The sequence below is a fragment of the Benincasa hispida genome, chromosome 1, assembly GCF_027475165.1.
Source record: "Benincasa hispida cultivar pf3 chromosome 1, pf3_genome.v1.1, whole genome shotgun sequence".
In the NCBI taxonomy this organism is placed as follows: Eukaryota; Viridiplantae; Streptophyta; class Magnoliopsida; order Cucurbitales; family Cucurbitaceae; genus Benincasa; species Benincasa hispida.
In genome coordinates this window covers 18,945,673-18,964,702 of record NC_143478.1, presented here as the reverse complement: position 1 = coordinate 18,964,702, position 19,030 = coordinate 18,945,673, and positions in this window count along the sequence as shown.

The following is a 19,030-nucleotide window of genomic DNA, read 5'->3' as shown; positions in this document are numbered from 1 at the left end:
TCATAATTCTACTTGTGCATGTGAACACGAGGTACTCGTGTTTATTTTAAATCAACCCTCTTTGCAATAAAATTTGACAAAAGCTTCATAATATAACTTCAATGCATATAAACGAATGTAGATGTAACAAAATTAAAGTAAGAAATATATATTTTAATAGTCAATTATAGCTGAGTTCACTTCTGCGCACGTCTGTGTGCATATCATTTGATGGGGTTCATTCTAAACATGTTTGCAAAAATCGAATTATCTGAAAAATATTTGCAAAAAATGGTACTATTTTTTGTTTGTCCAGTCTCCTTGAAAGATTGAATACATAAAGAATTCAGTCTCCTTAAAGGATTGGACACTTTCTTAGTCAATTGGTCGACTCCAACTCAACAATGGCGCATCGGTTCAGTCTTCTTAATAGATTGAACTTGTGGGAACTTGTTATATTCCCTGTCGTCCGACGCCAATGATGGGACGACGCACTAACGCCATTTGACCCTTTTTTCCTATTATTTATGAAAATTTGATATCTATTTTTTAGGTTAAAAAAATTATACTCTCTCAAATTTGGTACTTCAGAAATTATTTTTAAAAATAATGTAGATATAAAAAAAAAATCAAAGGTAGAAACACAAACTATTGACAAAAATAGGTAGTTAAAACTCGTACATGGTACACGAGTTTCCATCCTCCAAATCAACATCCATGTGTCACTAGTAAAGAGAAAATTTGGTCCTAAATCGTGTACTAGGTATTAAGTTTCCTTAGTTAATAGATTTTTTTTTATATGGAATTGTTTGTGTGTGTGTGTGTGAGATTTTCGTAGCCCATGAAAAATATTTATAGAAAATATGGCGAGCGATTTTCAACTCCCTTTGTGATTTTTTTTTTTTTTTTTTTTTTTTTTAAGAATCGCATTCGTAGAAAATTTTCAAATATCGACCGTTATTGACTAAATTATGGAAAATTGATTTTTTTCCCTTTCTAATCGATTAAATTCATGGTAATTAAATTAGACCTTTGTTATGGGCTAAATCCATATTTAGTTAAAAACTTCCTTCCATTTTTAATGGAAAATTTACTAGATCATTATTGTGATATTTTTATTAAACATTAGAAAATATTATATTCTTAACAAATCAAACGTAAAAAATATATTTTTTTTCAAATTACCAAATCAAAAAAAAAAATCTTTCAAAACCATGTAAGAATATGTGTGCAGATCGTGGTGTGTGCACGATTAATCAAACTCGTGTATCACATCCATGATTTAGCAACTCTTTTTTTTTTGGAATAGTTTCTTTTTAACTCTATTTTTGTAAGTAGTTATTTAAATCACATTATTTATATAAAATCCAAAATTATATACCCATGATTGTTGTTTTTAAAAGACAGAACTTTTCAATGAATAAATAAAATACGTTCTCTTGTTAATGAAAATGGATTGTGAAAAAATAATAAAGATTTTTCTTTAAGAAAGATGGAACATGAAAAGATAAATAAAAAGGATAAATTACGTCTTCCTTAAATACGAAAAAAGTTAGACTCGACCAGTTGACCACGAATTAATTAAGTGTTGACCACGAATTAATTCAGCGACAAGGACACTCATTTCATCAATCGCATTTTCAACAAGCTTCTAATTAACTACAATGTCCATCACAAAATTGTGATAGCTTACCATCCTCAAACAAATGGGCAAACTGGGGTGTCCAACAGGGAGATCAAGTTAACACTTGAAAAGGTTGTTAATTTGACGCAGAAGGATTGGGCACAAAAGTTGGATGATGCGTTATGGGCCTACCGAATGGCGTATAAGACGCCTATTGGAATGCCCTCATATGTGCGGTAAAGCTTGATACTTGCCTTTGGAACTTGAACACAAGGCATTCTAAGCCACCAAGAAGCTCAACTTTAATATTGAAGCATTAGGAGAAGCAGGAAAGTTGCAGATGTATGAGCTGAATGAGTGGAAACTACAGGCATATAGAACGTTAAATTTTACAAAGAGCGTATGAAGCATTGGCATGACCAATGCATTAGTAAGAAAAGTTTTGATATTAGCCAAAAAGTTCTGTTATTTAACTCAAGTCTTCGTTTGTTTCGAGGAAAATTAAAATCGCGTTGATTAGGACCCTTTGTTATTAAGAAAATCTACCCTCGTGGAGCGGTAGAACTAATACATGAGGATGAGTCAAATGCATTTAAGGTTAATGGCCAAAGGATTAAGCTATATTATGGAGGTGATATTGATCGAGAAAATGCCTTGACTTGGAAAACCAGAATGATGCTGATTGAAAAGTTATTGTGATAAAATAGTGTCATCTTTTCAGGGACGCATCATATCTTTTTTTTAATCATTTTATGCTTTCTTTTATTTCTTTTCTTTCTTCTTATTAATTTCTTTGCTTTATGAGATTGGATTTGGTTGGGATTAGTTGCGAATAGGGTCTTTAAAAAAAAAATGTTTAGTGTCGCAATGAGTTTTGGAATGCATTGAAATCTCAACTCAACGCATCCCAACTAAACTCATTGCAAGAGAAGGAACTTTAAACATAAAAATTTGACCATTGGGATCACTGAAAAGACGTCATCACGGGCACTACCTGACACTATTTCACATCAAACTTTCATTTGATGCGTGTGCATCACGATGGCATCAATTCTCCAAACAGGCACCCAATCATTTCCTCTTCCCTCTCGTGCCTATTTAAACTCTACTTTCCCCCTCATTTCTTCTTACGTTTTCAAAGAGCCCAACCCTTACGATTTCTAGCCAACCTTTGTCCGACGATTGTCAACTTCACCTTCTCTTCTCTCTCCATCATCAAGCTTCCATTTCAACACCATTCTCTACCTATTTTCTAAATGGCTCACCAAAACCCTACCTCATCTACTCTCGTGGCAACTTCATCTTCTTCCTATGAAGTAGTGGTGCCATCAACGAGCATCCACCTGATGTCCTTCCCTATCATTCCTGCATCGGTCTATGCACCGCCACCAAACATGGTGGCTCATCCATTATTCAAACATACCCTCCTTATATATGCCTCCACAAATCTCCCAAAGCCCATGTTATCGCAATATTCATTGCTGCAAGAGCGCGTTCAACCACCAGCCTCCAACATTAGCGAAGCAAGACATAGAGACGAGAGAAAAGTATACGGAGACATCTTGAGAAATTTGAAGTCGCTTGAATCACTTAAAGATGAAGGTGTTGTCAATCAGCCCAGCAAGGTAGGGGTTGGATCAGAAGTCTCATTGCAAGGGTCTAGCCATGCGATAAGTGGCTCCGAGGTGCTGCCATCCAATGTGTCAAGTCCTGCTAGCATCAAGGAAGGACCCCTTAGAAAAATGTTTGCTACATTTGAGCAGAAGAAGAAGGCTAAGAAACAAAGGCAAGGTGTTGAGGAGATGATCACAACACATTGCGTTGATTTGATAGATGAAAACGATGAGCCTATCCAACATAAAAACACCAAGGAAGGAATGAGGGGGATTAGTAATATTGCCCGCCTCATTTGGAGAGCGGTTGGTGGCCAGCTTGGCTGCTAAAGTGAAGAAAGTGAAAGAAAGCTTTCAGAAGTTGAGGAAAAAAGTTGAGTCACTCATCACTGCAATAGAGTTTCATCACGAAACATGCGATGGGGACATTGAGGAAGCTGGGGCCATGACGCAAGTTAGGCCAGAGAGATCAGTGGATAGTGCGGAGCGTGCCGCACTTGAATTTGAGAAGAAATGGAAAGAAGTGACGGAAAGAGAGAAGTGCCCATAGGAAGAAGGAAGAAAAAAAAAGAAAAAGGTAATTGGCAAGAGAAAGCAATCTGAGAAAGAAGGGATAAAAACCACAAAGAAAGATGCAGCGCCAAGAAAAGTGGCATTGAATAAAGAAGATAAAGGTAAAGCGTCCATATTCGAGGAGGATGAGAAAGCGCCAAAGGGAAGGCCTCCAATTTTTCTAAAAATTGGATTCTTCCCAGAGAGCACGCTACTGCCTGACTTCATCACAAACGTTGTTGATGCAATAGGGTGAAGAGATTTTTGTGAAAGAGCCTAAACAATCAAACCAACAATCGTTCGCATGTTCTATGATGGGGCACCGTATTCAAACCGGTATAAAGCAGATGTTGGTGATATAATGATTGGATTGGATGTTAGAAAAGTCAATGCCATGTACAATTTTGAGGATATCCTTGATGTTGAAGGAAACATAATTATAGAAGAGCCAACCAGTGAGGAGCGAAGAGAAGTGCTGATAGTGTTTGCCAAATCAAGGACCAAATGGATCACGTTTGCCAAGGGGATGAAGACTTTGTCACCACACAGCTTAACGCCTGAAGAAAACATGTGGCTATACTTCATCAAAAGAAAGTTGCTCCCCACAATGCATGACTGTTCAATTTCTAGGGAGCGCATGATGGTTATTTACTGTATAATGCAACTTATTTCGATTGATGTTGGCCGCATTATCGCTGAATAAATTAACTATTCTTTTTATCGCTGATTACGAGGTTGTGCACAACACAAGGCTTGTTTGAAGATGAAGAGGAGTTGGTAGTGAGGGGAGTACTTACAAATCACTTTTTGCGCCACCTCATGATATTACTAACACTACAAGTTGAAGTTGATCAGTCGAAGCGACCAGCAAAGCGGCGATCCCATTAGAAAACCCAATCTCCTCCCGAGCCTTCTCAACAAAAGAAAAGAAAAGTAGTTACTACACCTGACACTCATGAATAAAGGGTGATCGAATCACCTCAAGTTGAGAAGACGCCTCCTCCCCGTCGAAGCAAAACCTCATCGCTTAAGCATAGGTTGGACACTTCCCCGCATTAGGATAATTTTGATGTGGAATTAATTGCATCACCTACACATAGGGAGTCCCCTAGATTAGGCATTGATTTGAATAAGCGTCATCCCCCTCTTGAAGCACCCTCTCTCATAATTTTGTCTGTCGCACCCAAAATACCAACACCTCCACCTTCCCCCAAAGAAACGAGGTAGGCTCCAAAACCCGAGGAGCCCAAGGTCTCAAGCGTCCAACCTACCTTGCCTGTTGTTAATGACCTAAGCCTACCAATTTCTGCCCTTGAAGTATGCGAATGATCCAACATTGGTGAGGCTAGTAGGCATCCAGCTGGTAAAAGTAGCCAAAGCCAAAATCCTATCACGTCTGAGGAAGAAACTGATCTGGACGATGACGAGTGGTACAAATTCCTCCACGATGACCTTCGAGAACTCATCTTAGGTGGTTTTAACGAATTGTTGCAGCAACAGAGCACTATCGTAAATCAACTGAATGACCTGATGCGAGAACAATAAGAGCTTGTTAGCCAAAACAATGAGTTGAGAGAATTTGTCCAATGCCAGGTCTAGATAGTTCAACATTAATAGACTGTCATTAGGAGCTTCATACTTCAGCAGACGCAGAGGCAGCATGAACAATTTCACTTTATGATACAATTTTTCCAAGATGTTATTGCTCCCTCGTTATTGGACCAGCCATTTCCCCACATCTCCAAGCTCCTTTACAATTTTCGGAGGAAGACACACCATCTCAGGAATAAAATGGCAATGATGCGGATGAAAACTAAATTTGAGGATGTTTGATTTTCATTTTCTATCTTTGTATGTTTGTCACCGCATCTTTATAATCAATTACTATGAATTTCATTCCAAGTGTCAATTTTTCTTTGCCTTTTCTTTAAGCTTGTTCCTCGCATATCTTTATTGATTTCTTAATATTCTTCTTTGGTTGGCTGCATTCCACAAATGACCTCAATGATGATACTTATGCTACCAACTCGATGATTAGTATAACTAGTTTTAGTACTTAGTTTTAGGACTTTGCCTTAGGAAACATTTCTTGAAGTTAGTATGCATGCAAACTTTATCTTAAACCTCTTTTGCGATATCTTCATGAAGCCATCGCATAATTCGATGTTCAACAATGAAAACCTTGTTGCTCTCTAAATTTGGGTGTGGGAGAGGTTTGAACTAAATGCGTTCAAAATATATTTGTTTTTTAATCAAATGCATTCAAAATATATTTGTTTTTTAATCAAATGCATTCAAAATATATGTATGTTTGCACGACACCTGTGGGGGAAAACTAGAACGAAGATGAGAATAGTGATCAACGCATAAAATAATTGATTGCAACTCTGTTGCCTATGTTAAAAATTTTCAAAGGCATGAGTTAAATCTAAAAAGAACGCCTTGCTCGTAGTTGGATGTTTGCATGACACCTGTGGGGGCAAGTCAAAACGAAGGTGAGATGCTCGAATCAATGCATGATCAAACCAAAATAAGCGTATCAAGGAGAATCTTTTTACTAAAATTTGAACCAAAAGCCCATTCCTGAAAACGAAATATAAGATAGCTTTGGAAATGAGTAAGGGATTTTCGAAAAATAAGCTTGCGGCAATCTAAAGGCTAGAAATATTTCCATAGGTAAAAGAATAAAACTAAGGAACTCACTTATCTAACAAATTTAGAATAGAAGGCACTTTGAGAGGTTTAGACAATGCGTCAAAACTATCAAGATATATTAAGACTCTAAATATATGTTTGAGGACAAGCATTGTTTTAAATTTGGGGTGTGATAACTTGTGGAAATTCAAGTTATTTTACCTTTTTTATCTAAAACAATTAAGAAAAATCTTGAAAAATGCGACAGCTTGGTAAGAAAATCATGAAATTAATTATATCATGCAATCACATATGTACAAAATATCACAATCCGTGAAAGATATAAGAATCATGCTTTTTGGATGCAGAAAATCTATTTATGCAATCACACATATCACCGCGAAGAAATTCCTAAAAGCAACATTGGAATCGCATAGTTGAAAGCGCACAACCTCATGCAATAGAAGGTGACAAGACGCATGAGCGGTGACATGACTAATGGGTGGTGGAGATCAATTGGTAGTTGACAAGAAAGCTTCACGGCAGAGCCAATGAAATTCTGACGTGGAGCAGGCAGCGCAACACATGGTATGGAAATTAATGCATCCTATCAATACAATCATTAGTCATAGATGAAGAAGTTGCTTCTTGACGCCTATAAATACTCAACGAAATTTCCATGCAAGAAAGAAAAGAGGAAGAGAGCCAAGACATTGGAGAAAACTTTGCAAAAATCCTCACTTAAAAACAATTCCCTTCGAGCCCTCGTGAAATCTTAAGTGAAAGCTCAAGATTTCTTCCTGAAACAAAAAGGAAAACGTCACCTTCAACACAATCCTTGTAAAGCAATCAATTACAGAGCCGGAAGGAGTAAGGAATCGCACCTCACGACTTGATTTTCTATCTCTATCTCTTTTTCTCTACTATTTTTGTGGTTTATATTGTGTAAAACATTGAAAAACTTTTTTTTATCAATGTGAATGCATCCATAGTTTATTGTTTATCCATCTCTCCATCTTCAATCATAAGCAATTAATTTCTAAATGGGTTGAGAAAATTGCAACTAACATGAACTAAGTAAAGCATAATCGTGCGTTCAACTTGTTTTATATATGCTTCATGACTTATTTTGATCAAGTCGAGAGATTGCTCTAAATAGAATGAATCTATATTTGAAAAAGAAAAAGATTTAGACCTCATAAAACAAGAAGAGATTACTTTTAGAAATAAATAGACATCTTTTACATCAAAGACTCATCGCGTGCATCCTAGAAAGGTCCATCTTTTTGTTCACCATAGGAGGATTTCACTAGACATTGCTCTACATGATACTTATTATGTGGTTGTACATTTCCATTATGTACTTTCTATGAGAATCATTTTTTCTTTATTTGCAGGATTTCACTATTGGGTGGTGGCTAAATGCACCGAGAAGTGCAGCTTATGATTTTGAGTGATTTGCTTGAACACATGGTTTATGCATTTGCTTAGGAAGTAATAGTGAATATTTATCTCAACCCTATTTTATTCATTAGGAATCTACATCTCTCCGTTTAGGATGTTTTACTTATGATTGTGACCCTCATTGAATTCATCATTATTTACTTGCATTAGCGATAGAACAGGTACATCAACTTATCGCATATTTAACAAAAACTCATGTCAAGATTGAAACAATCGTTGTCTTCGCATCAATAGAACACAATCTCTAATTTTGACCCTAGACTCACCAAGATTCTAGTTAGATTTATACTTGGGTCTAATTAGATAAAACAATGCGTTTATAAGGTATCACATAACATTCATTACATCGCATAGTAAAAAGCATCAATAGCACTTTACAACAATTATAACAACTACAAAGTGGGTTGTATTCGTAGTGTCACCAAAATAAGGTACTCAGCCTTATCCATCTACTACAAACCATTTAAGTTATTACTTAAACATGATCCACCTGTATGTCAACCACATACATGTTTTAAGTTATATAAAATAACCTTGGATCTTAGTTTATTGGATTGAATTAATGCAGTCTAAATGTTAATAAAATACCATTCATTTTATTAAATTTTATTATTTGCATTTACAAACTACAAGATACATGAGATTTAAGATACCAAATCCAACATTCTCAAATTCGGTTTGCATGACTTTGCCTTATCTACATAATTAATCTAGTCTTCCTGGCTCTGCCTCATATCTGAGATCAATTCTGGTCCGTCTGACTTCGTCTCATATGCGTGATCAACTCTGGTTCGCCTAGCTCCACCTCATATGCGAGATTAACTCCAGTTTTGCTGACTCTACCTCATTTATGAGATCAATTTCGATCCTTCTTGCTCCGCCTCAAACGCGAGATCAAGTTTGGGTTGTCTGGCTCTGCCTCATCTACAAGATCGCATTTGGTTCGCCTGGTTGCGCTTCATATGCGAGATCAAGTTCGGTTCGTCTAGCTCCACCTCATATGCGAGATCAAGTCTAGTCTGTCTGTCTCCACCTCGTACGTGAGATCAACTCCGGTCCGCTTGGCTCCGCCTCTTATTCAAAATCAACTTTAGTTCTCATGGCTCTTCCTCATATGCGAGATCAAGTTTGGTCCATCTGGCTTCGCCTCATATGCAAGATCAAGTCTGGTCTACCTGGCTCAGCCTCGTATGTGAGATCAACTTCAGTTCGCCCGGCTCCGCCTCTTATGCAAGATCAACTTCGGTCCTCATGGCTCCGTCTCATGTGCAAGATCAAGTCTAGTCCACCTGGCTCTGCCTATCTACAAGATCGTGCCTGGTCCCAAAAAAGGCACCCTACGATGATCTTGTAGGGAAACTATTCGAGGCTCAAAATATAAAAGGCATCATCTGCAAGACTCCAGGTTGAAGAAATTGTTCACATGCAAATTTCAAACTATTTATTTGCGAGAAACTGTTCAAAAAATTTCTTTAGTTCAATTTTTAAAAACTCGAGGGTGAAGATAGCCTCCTTTTCGCGAAAACACAAAAAGGCATAACCAACATGATAAAAAAAATAGCCAATATGTTTTATCCTTCAAGTTGTCGTTTATCTCAAGTTTTGCAAATAACATATTTTTCCTACTCAACCATTCCCAAGACTTAATCTTTGTACCGTCAAAATTTTGGGTAGACCGAGAGCGAGAGGCTTTCTTTTATTTCCACGTTGTAGGCTTATCATATTTTCAAGCCCATAGGAACCAAAATGAAATCCAAGAACTAATAGTCACTAGGGAATCATTTTTAGAAAATGTCGTACGATTGTTCCTCTACAAGCACACTATTGAATAATAAGTTTGAAAAAGATGTTCACATATCTTTGCAAGATATCTCTCATTGTCTCGATAGCTAGTTAACTCTTGAAAGGAAGGAATCAGCTCCTCATAAAAGCTCTCCTTGATTGGAAGGCCCCCAAATGATCATAGGTCCTATAAATAAATTGATAAGTCGTCTGCCATAGTGTAAAGAGTGTTAGTTGAAGGACACCAAACTTCGCAAAAGGCTTAAACTACATCACTATTATGATCATATGTGTACAGAGAAGCCATCACCGCATCAAATAAACATACATCATAAAGGAATCACTCGTTTCGGTCGACTATACTCCTAATAGCAATCAGTAAAACTAAATTCCCTAAGGGACCTTCATTATGACGTACTAGCAAGTCTGATCCTCAATCATACAACGTTCGAGAGTTAACACTTGGTTGGAATTAGGGGTCTCGCCATGAATAGAAAATTGTAAGATTCACATGCTTTCTCCCCGAGTCAAAGGCATTTCTGTTGATAATTTAGAAAGAATCATATTGTTGGCTAAACTTGGCCAACGATCTGAAAAAGGGCCAACCAATGACTTTTCCAAAAGAAAACTTAGTTCATCTTTAATTGGTTGACCTTTATCTGCAAGAATCACAAGGTGTCTCTTATCATACGAGATGTGTTCAGTAAAGTGAACTATCGTCCTGCAAAAAAATATCATCATAAAAGAATAAGTATCGATGACATAATCTAAAAGAAATTAGACATGAAAGACCAAAAGTAGGGTGAGGTCCACAGGGCTTTATTATATTCTAAGCCCAAGTGGATGGAGAGCACTAACGGATGCTATCACTAAAATATGCATTAATCTTATAATATCACCATCCTTAGTACACGATATAACAAGGTTGTTTAGACCTTTTCGGGGTTATCCCTACGTCGATCAATGAGTGATATAATAAGGTTGTTTAAACCTTTCTTGAGTCATCCCTACGTTGATCAAGAAGTGGTATAGTAAGGTTGTTTAGACCTTCCAGGGTTATCCTTATGTTGCTTGAGAAGCAATTTAATAGGGTTTTTTAGACCTTTCTAGGGTCATCCCTCCGTTGATCGAGAAGTAGTCGATTCGAGTTGTTTAAATCTTTCCAAAGTCATCCCTATGTTGATCAAGAAGTGATATAGTATGATTTCTTAGACCTTTTCGGGGTCATCCTTACGTTGATCAAGATGTGATATAATATGGTCGTTTAGACCTTTCCGAGCTTATCCTTTTGTGTGTCAAGGCGACAGTCGCATATTGAGGCATTTCTACAAAAAAAAAAAAAGTACATTTTAAGAGGAAAAGTTCACTTAGCTTAGAATTTACCTTTATCAAGTAGTGATTGAGCTTCAATTCTCAAAGTAGAATCTGCAAAAAAAAAAAAAAAAAAAAAAAAAAAGTTGGGGTAAAAAAAAAAACAGAAAAGTTATAAAATTTAAAAGGAAAATGTGAAAAAAAAATGAAAGAAAAAGATTGTTAGAACAAATACTGTGAAGAGTTGTTGCGCCATGGAGGAACCACTACCCTGAAAGCAATTACGACACAACTTCGGTGCTAATCTCTATGCCCGTTACTCTCCAAGGTTAATACAACCTCCAATTTCAAGTGTGCACTCGCTGGAAAATGGACTAGAATCAGAAGAAAAGTTGTTTAGAACAAATGAGAATAATATTGGTGGAAAGAACACATACATATCTATATTTCTCTTAAAGCTGATGAATGTGTTAAGAAGAAGAAGAATGGAAACGACTAGGATTTGGAGAAGAGAAAACAATCATATACAATAAAACTTATGTAATATTAAAACGTTTAATTTGAAATCGGGTTAACAAATTAAATGGATAAGTAATAAAAATTTAGTTCTTTTTCATGCAAGCGCGATTACCCGAACTCGCTTGGATAGCGACGCACACATATGATGAAAGGGTTATACTTCCACCATCAACATGGTTAGACTCACATTTAGCATGTCTTGGTATTTATACTCTTTAGGCATTGTTAAATTTTCCAATGTGAGACAAAACCCTCCCACTCCCTTACTTTGCTATAGGCCTAAGGCCAAAAATCATTTCCAACAATTACCCATAAATGACTGTTAAAGAAATGTTAACAAGTAAAACAAAAAAAAAATGAAGAAACCGTTATGAGCAAAGAAAGGAGATCAAACTTAAACATCAATATCTATCGATTTGAATTGATGCATGGTGAAGTAGGGAAACAACCTTGTTAGAAAGAGTGAGTGATCTCTTGAACTTTCAATAACACTGGTTTAGATTCCCACAACATGTTTTACTCCTAGTCCTTTTCTTGATTATGCAATATAGAGTGTGCTTATTATGGCCATGCACATAAACCTCGGGTCACCATGAACGCTCTAGAAAGAGACATTTTCATAGAAGGCAACCACACCTTTATTATCACATCAGATACTTCATCAAGTTTGTTAGAAACAAACCACTCAAAACTGAGTTATGAAGACTTTGTCATCTAGTCTGTGTGAGAGCCATCTTCATCAAATCTGTCAAAGATAAACCATTCAAATACCAAGCTATGAAGATTTCATCATCATCCATCAAGTTCATATCAGGACCACCTAAAGAAAGGGATATGGAACATTAAAAGGTTTTAGTATTATCCATCAAGTCCTAATGGCATACCTACGTGGATAAAGAAGTGATATAATAGGGTTGTTTAGACCTTTCTTGGATCATCCCTACTTTGATTAAGAAGTGGTATAGTAAGGTTGTTTAGACCTTCTGAGGTTATCCCTATATTGATCAATAAGTAATATAATAAGGTTGTTTATACATTTCTGGGGTCATCTATATGTGGACCAAGGAGGAATATAATAGAGTTGTTTAGACATTTCTAGGGACATTCCTATATTGATCAAGAAGTATTGTAGTAGGGTTGTTTAGACCTTTCTAGGGTCATCCCTACGTTGATCAAGAAGTGGTATGATAGGGTTGTTTAACCTTTCTGAGGTCAGCCTTATGATGATCAAGAAGTGTCATAAAAGGGTTGTTCAGACATTTCTGGGGTCATCCCTATACTGACTAAGAAGTGGTATAATAGGGTTGTTTAAACCTTTATGAGGTCATTCCTATGTTGATCAAGTGATATAGTATGGTTTTTTAGACTTCCTGAGGTCATCTCTATGCTAATCAAGAAGTGATATAGTATGGTTGTTTATGTTGGGGTTTGTGCCCTAAAGTCTCGTGTTCAGTAGTTTGTAAACAACTTTGTACGAACACTTGTGATGTATAATATAAATGATATTTACTTCACTGCTTAACTTTGCACATTTAGATGTTTTTCATTTTACCACAAACCAATCAACTTAATATCCCTGGTTATCTTTATGTAACTTAAGCATGTATGTAGTGACATACAAGTAGATCATGTCTTTAGTGACAACTAAAATAGTCTGTAGTATATGGATATAGGAAGGAAACCTTATCTTGGTAACACTACGGACGCGACCTGCTTTGTGGAATTGTTACAAATGTTGTGACTTGTCACAGATGGTTTGATCCTAATCATTCATGTAGTGGACACGCGAGCGAGGGCGTCCTATACAAAGAGTTTGTATAAGACTTGACCTCGAAGTATTAATGTCTTGTCATATAACACCGTTCATGACCGATACTTCACTTCACTAGGATGACCATAGGTAACATGACCTCAATCCTGAGTGAGTTGGGAACTCCTGCCATTGAGGGCGGTCTTTTGATTTGCATGGGTGCGAGTGGCCAGAACGTCGACCCAAACCTACCATTTTGGGGATTCGTCTAATTTGGGAGCTGGGAACTCAGCTACACAAGATGGAATTCACTCCTTCCCCGAGGCAGGGGTAAGTAGATAGATAACTCCCGTAAGGGCTGATTCTAGGGCTTGAACGATGTGGCGCTACGCACCTTCTCATGACCCGAGAGGTGTTAACACATAGTATGACTATGTTGTATTGCTCATTAGAAGGATCAGTGGTACTTAAGAAGGAAGATGTAGTTACAGGGGAAAAACGGTAAATTAGCCTGTTGTAATTACGAGCATCTGTGAAGGGTCATCGTATTGATGATTGGTTATATCCAATGGACATAGAAATATATCTATGAAAAGAAGAGTTCAACTGTCGGTTTTTAGTGGAATACCTGGCATTTAACAGATGGTGGTATCGTGACTAAAGAGTTTAGTCAGCTATTCACGTACCGTTGAAGCTTCGAGCCATAGGTCCATAAAGGTCCCCTTGGTAGCTTGGATATAAGTTGAGAATTAGTTTTTGGGTCAATTTGAAATGTTCAGATTGACAAGAGGGAGATCGATTATATATGATATAATTGAACGAGTTAATTAAATATGATATAATTAACTTTATGTATGAGATCCATTAATTTGGTGGAAATTGGATATAAATATGATTTATATCTAGTAGAGGAAAATATTATAACTAATATATGATATTAATTATATGTTTGGATATGATAAGATCACATTCATTGGATGGTTATAAAGGAAATGGGAAGGCGCCTCTTCTATTCTAAATAACGGATGAGTGCATTATAAATAACTGACAATGTGCAGAAGACAAGTGCGCGGACATTGTGAAAAAGATAGTGTCATCATTTAGAAAAGCAATGCCTATACGATAGTGACTATACGATCGCTTACATATACGATATTGTTAAGCGGTCGCATACCGATTACACCATCGCACGCTATTATCTAAACTATCGTTTACCTTTTTCCTAAGCGATCGTCTAGATCCCGATATTTACTAAACGATCGTATAGACGATCACTTAGTTTTTCCTACGCGATCGTTTGGACAATCGCTCACCCTTTTCCTACGGGATCGTTTAGACGATCGTTTACCTTTTCCTACACAATTATTTAGACGATCTCTTACTTTTCCTACACGATCGTATACTTCACCTAAACGATCAATCATCTTGTCTATGCGATAGACAACCACATCTCCCACTTGCTTGATCGTTGTGTACAGTCTCTCTTCCTCCTTCCCTCTACCAAAGTCGAACAAAGCCCACACTTTGAATTCTCACTCCAAGAATACTGAGGGCTCTGAGTGGTGTTGTCTTCTCCTTTTCTTTCTTTCTGGGTGGTGTTTGTTCGAGGTAGACGGTTGGACTTCAGACTCGCTGTGAAGAAGAAATCTTCATCTGGTATGATTTCTTGATCTCTTTAGCATTATGAAAGTATGTTTGAATGTATATGCGGTAATTCTGTCACAATGAATTGGAAAGATTCACTTCCACTCGTAGGTACTCTTGAATAATAGTTCCTTCAATTTAGACCTTTTCGATGTCATCCTTACGTTGATTAAGATGTGATATAACAGGGTTGTTTAGACCTTTCTGAGGTCATCCCTATGTGTGTCAAGATGGCGGTTGCATATCGAGGTATTTTTGCCAAAAAAAAAAAAGTACATTATAAGAGGATAAGTTTAGTTACCTTAGAATTTACCTTTTGTCAAGTAGTGATTGAGCTTTCAATTCTCAAAGAAAGAGAATTTTTAAACCTTTCATTTCAAAATGTGACAATAATAATAACTTGGTATTACTTATTGTTTCTATGTTTATTCCAAAGATGAACGTATCATAAACATACAAACATATAATCACACACTCAACTTCAAGCAACTTTGAATAAACACACATATTAGAGGAGTTCACCTTATACCCATTGTTTATTAAAGTATCATTGAATTTTTTTCATACCATTGTTTAGGAGCTTGTTTAAGACCAAGATTTTTTTTAAAGTTTACATACTTTATTTTTCTGATCGTCAACTATAAAGCCTTCAGACTGTATTATATAAATCTCTTGTTTTAGATCACCATTGAGGAATTTTGTTTTTACATCCATTTGGTGAATTAGAAGTTTATGGATGGTAACTAATGCAATCAAAGCTCTAATTATAGCTATTTTTGTTATAGGGGAATACGTGTCAAAGTTGTCAATACCTTGTTTTTGTGTATACTCTACTACTACTAATCTAGCCTTGGATCATTCAATTGAACCATTCGATCTTGTTTTCCTTTTGAAAATCCACTTGCACTTAATAGGTTTACTACCTTTAGGGAGATCTACTAAGTCCTAAGTTTGGTTCATGGTTAGAGAATCCAACTCATTCTTAATGGCTTCCTTCCATAAGCTAGAGTCTACAGAACTTAAGGCATCTCGATAAGTTTTAAGATCCTCATCTGTCACACCCCCTCCCAGATTACCATTCTTAATCCATAAGTGAATGTGACGACAGTAGTTACCAACCCTTTTGTGGCACTTACTGTCTAACGAACATCCTTAACCTGCTTAGATCCCTGGAATACATATATAACATTCACCAAACTAAAGAAACTTTAAAAATAACCTCAGAACACCAGAGATCAACAACAACATAACTACAATATATTAACAGGTATAGAGTTCAGTGGGTCTCAACATACTTTACTAGTCCCTAATATGAGCATCACATATGTACAAACATTTACAAAATAAACACCTAAATTTGCTCTTTAGACTTTTAACTTTTAACTAGAGTCCTTGAGTGGCAGAGCAGGATGACAGCTAACCTCTGGGGAGATAACCACTACCTGGGAAAAGAAAAACATTTGAAAGAATGAGCTACTCGCCCAGTGAGTGACTTAATAAAAATATAAATCTCATGCTTAAACTGAAAGCTAGAAAATAGAATACTGGAACTAAAACATGCCAAGAAAACGTGTACATAAAACTTTTAAAACCATTAATTGTATCTAAAAACATAACTAAACTGATTCCCGGTTGAGAGAGAACCCTCGTGGTTCAATCTTAACGCCGGATATCATGTTCAAGAGAGAACCCTTTTGTTCGATCTCTCAAACATAAGCCTGGGCTGGGGTGAGAACCCTTTTGTCCAGCACCTTTCAGCCAATGTTAGGAAAGAACCCTCGTGGTTCAATCTTATCGTCGGATATCATGTTTAAGAGAGAACCCTTTTGTTCGATCTCTCAAACATAAGCCTGGGCTGGGGTGAGAACCCTTTTGTTCAGCACCTTTCAGCCAATGCTAGGAAAGAACCCTCGTGGTTCAATCCTACTGAACTGATTAACTATCATACGTGCACGTAGAGCAAACTGGATTCTGATGTCAAGGATCATAACTGAAGCAGGGTACCACTACCTATCACTAAACTGAGTGAATTATTTTGATACCTTCTCTATGTACTTCAGCATCAGAATCATAACATAACTGAAGCTAGGTAGTACAGCTCGGATACCTTCGCCTTGTACTTCAGTATTGAGCTGAAAATACCTGATAGGAAAACATTTTCATAAAACAAGCCTACTGAAAGCTTGATCTCATAAAACATAGTTTTCATAAGAATATCATTTGCTAACGCATGCTCAACAACTTTAAGAGCACATATGCTTTAAAACATAATACAAATACTTGTAACTTAAACATGTCATAAAATCTTCTTTTGAAAACTACCATGGCTCAACCATTGTACCAAAGCATATTTCATAAACTTTGTAACCAGCATGCGTTTATAAACTTTAGAGAAATGTGTTGCTTGGAACTTCTTGTAAAATAACCAACATAAAAATAATTGTCAATAAAGCATGGATTATTAAAATATTTATAAACCATTTATAAATCATTTATAATCACTCACAGGTCCTTCAAGTTTGCCTCCTTAAGGCTTGATCGGTTTTTCCAATGGGCATTGAACCTACACGTATAAGCATACTACTTAGTGTTTACATTAGCCTTCCTTTTAGGCCTACTCAATAAATCAAGCTCACATGCCAAACCATCACATTGTGCCTCCTACCATTCACTTTAAGGGTTGGACACTTAGCCAATTTGGAGGGATTAGGTGTCAAAAGAATGCACCCTTTGATGACCCACACTCCCCACAGTTAGAAAAATTTTGGAGCATCAAACTGCAGATTCAATTTCAACAATTCATAACTAAATTTTCAGAACTCATCTCAAGAAACTTCCTTCTACAAACTTGTTTAGAATCAAGTTACAACATTATCTTAAAATTTCAGCTTGAAATTCCTCGTCATTTTATCTAGAGATACAAAACTTCATCATTGGCCCCAATTCAAGCAGCTACCTGCTTGTTCAACAATATCCAGTTCAAATTTCAAAAATATATAACTCGATTTCCAAGCCTCATCTTAAAAAGTTTCATTCTACAAAGTTGTTTATAACTAAGTTAACAATATTATCTCAAATTTTTAGCTAAAAAATCTTCGTGATTCATCCTGGAGCTTTAATTCTTCACTGATGACCTAGATTCACCCGAGAAACGAACCCTTCGTATTTATTTTGCTCCTCCGACCTTATTCCGGCTAGTTTTCCCTTTAGCAGCATAGCCATAGAAAATAGACGCACAGAGCTTTCGAATGCCACTGAAATTACATAAATAGCCCGAGTGATATGTTCAAACCATTTAAATGAATGTGGCATTTCTTCCTATGCGACCGGCAAACTTCTTGCATTAAATCTCCTTGGGCCACTTAGCCCACTAATGAAGATTAATGGCTGAGATTTGATTAAGACATTTTCTTCCCACTCCATCACAACACAATTCAGCATTAAATCTCATAGGATAGCATGGTCTCTTCTTGGTTTCCCATACTTAGCCAAAATTTGACCATTCTTTCCTACATAGCCATCTGAGAGTTCTCTTGCTCCTTAGTTTGCTTTCTTCCTCCATCACTCCTAACCAAAACATAATCTCATTACAACTCATTGGAAGACATCACATAACTTATACTTGCTTACTTAAGGTAATTAAGGTTCGGGTTTTACATCATTTATTAGATACATATATGCAAATTGACAGTTTATATCATTTAGCCTCTCAAATAAAAAGGTAGTAAAAAAAACCAGGACCAAAATTTTTCTCAGTTCTCTATCTCTTATTCTTTTATGTTCTATTTCATGCATTCTATCAGAAATGCTATTATTTTCAGTTTCAGGCATACTACCAGAAGCTATATTATTTCCAGTTTCATGCATAACACTAAAACTATTATTATTTTTAGTTTCAAGACAAAGAAGGCATAAAAACAAATACATTCTCATAATTAGATGTTCTACTAGATTCAATTTTTTCTCTTTTCAAGGAAAAAACATACTCAACGAATTATGCATCCCTATATTCACATATGGATCTATCATTCAAGCACATAAATCTATATGCAACACTATTTTAAGCATAACCAATAAATACACAATAAAAACTTTTAGATCTTACCGTAGGTTTCTTGAATGCAGGATATGGTATTTTAGCCAAAACATTCCCACACC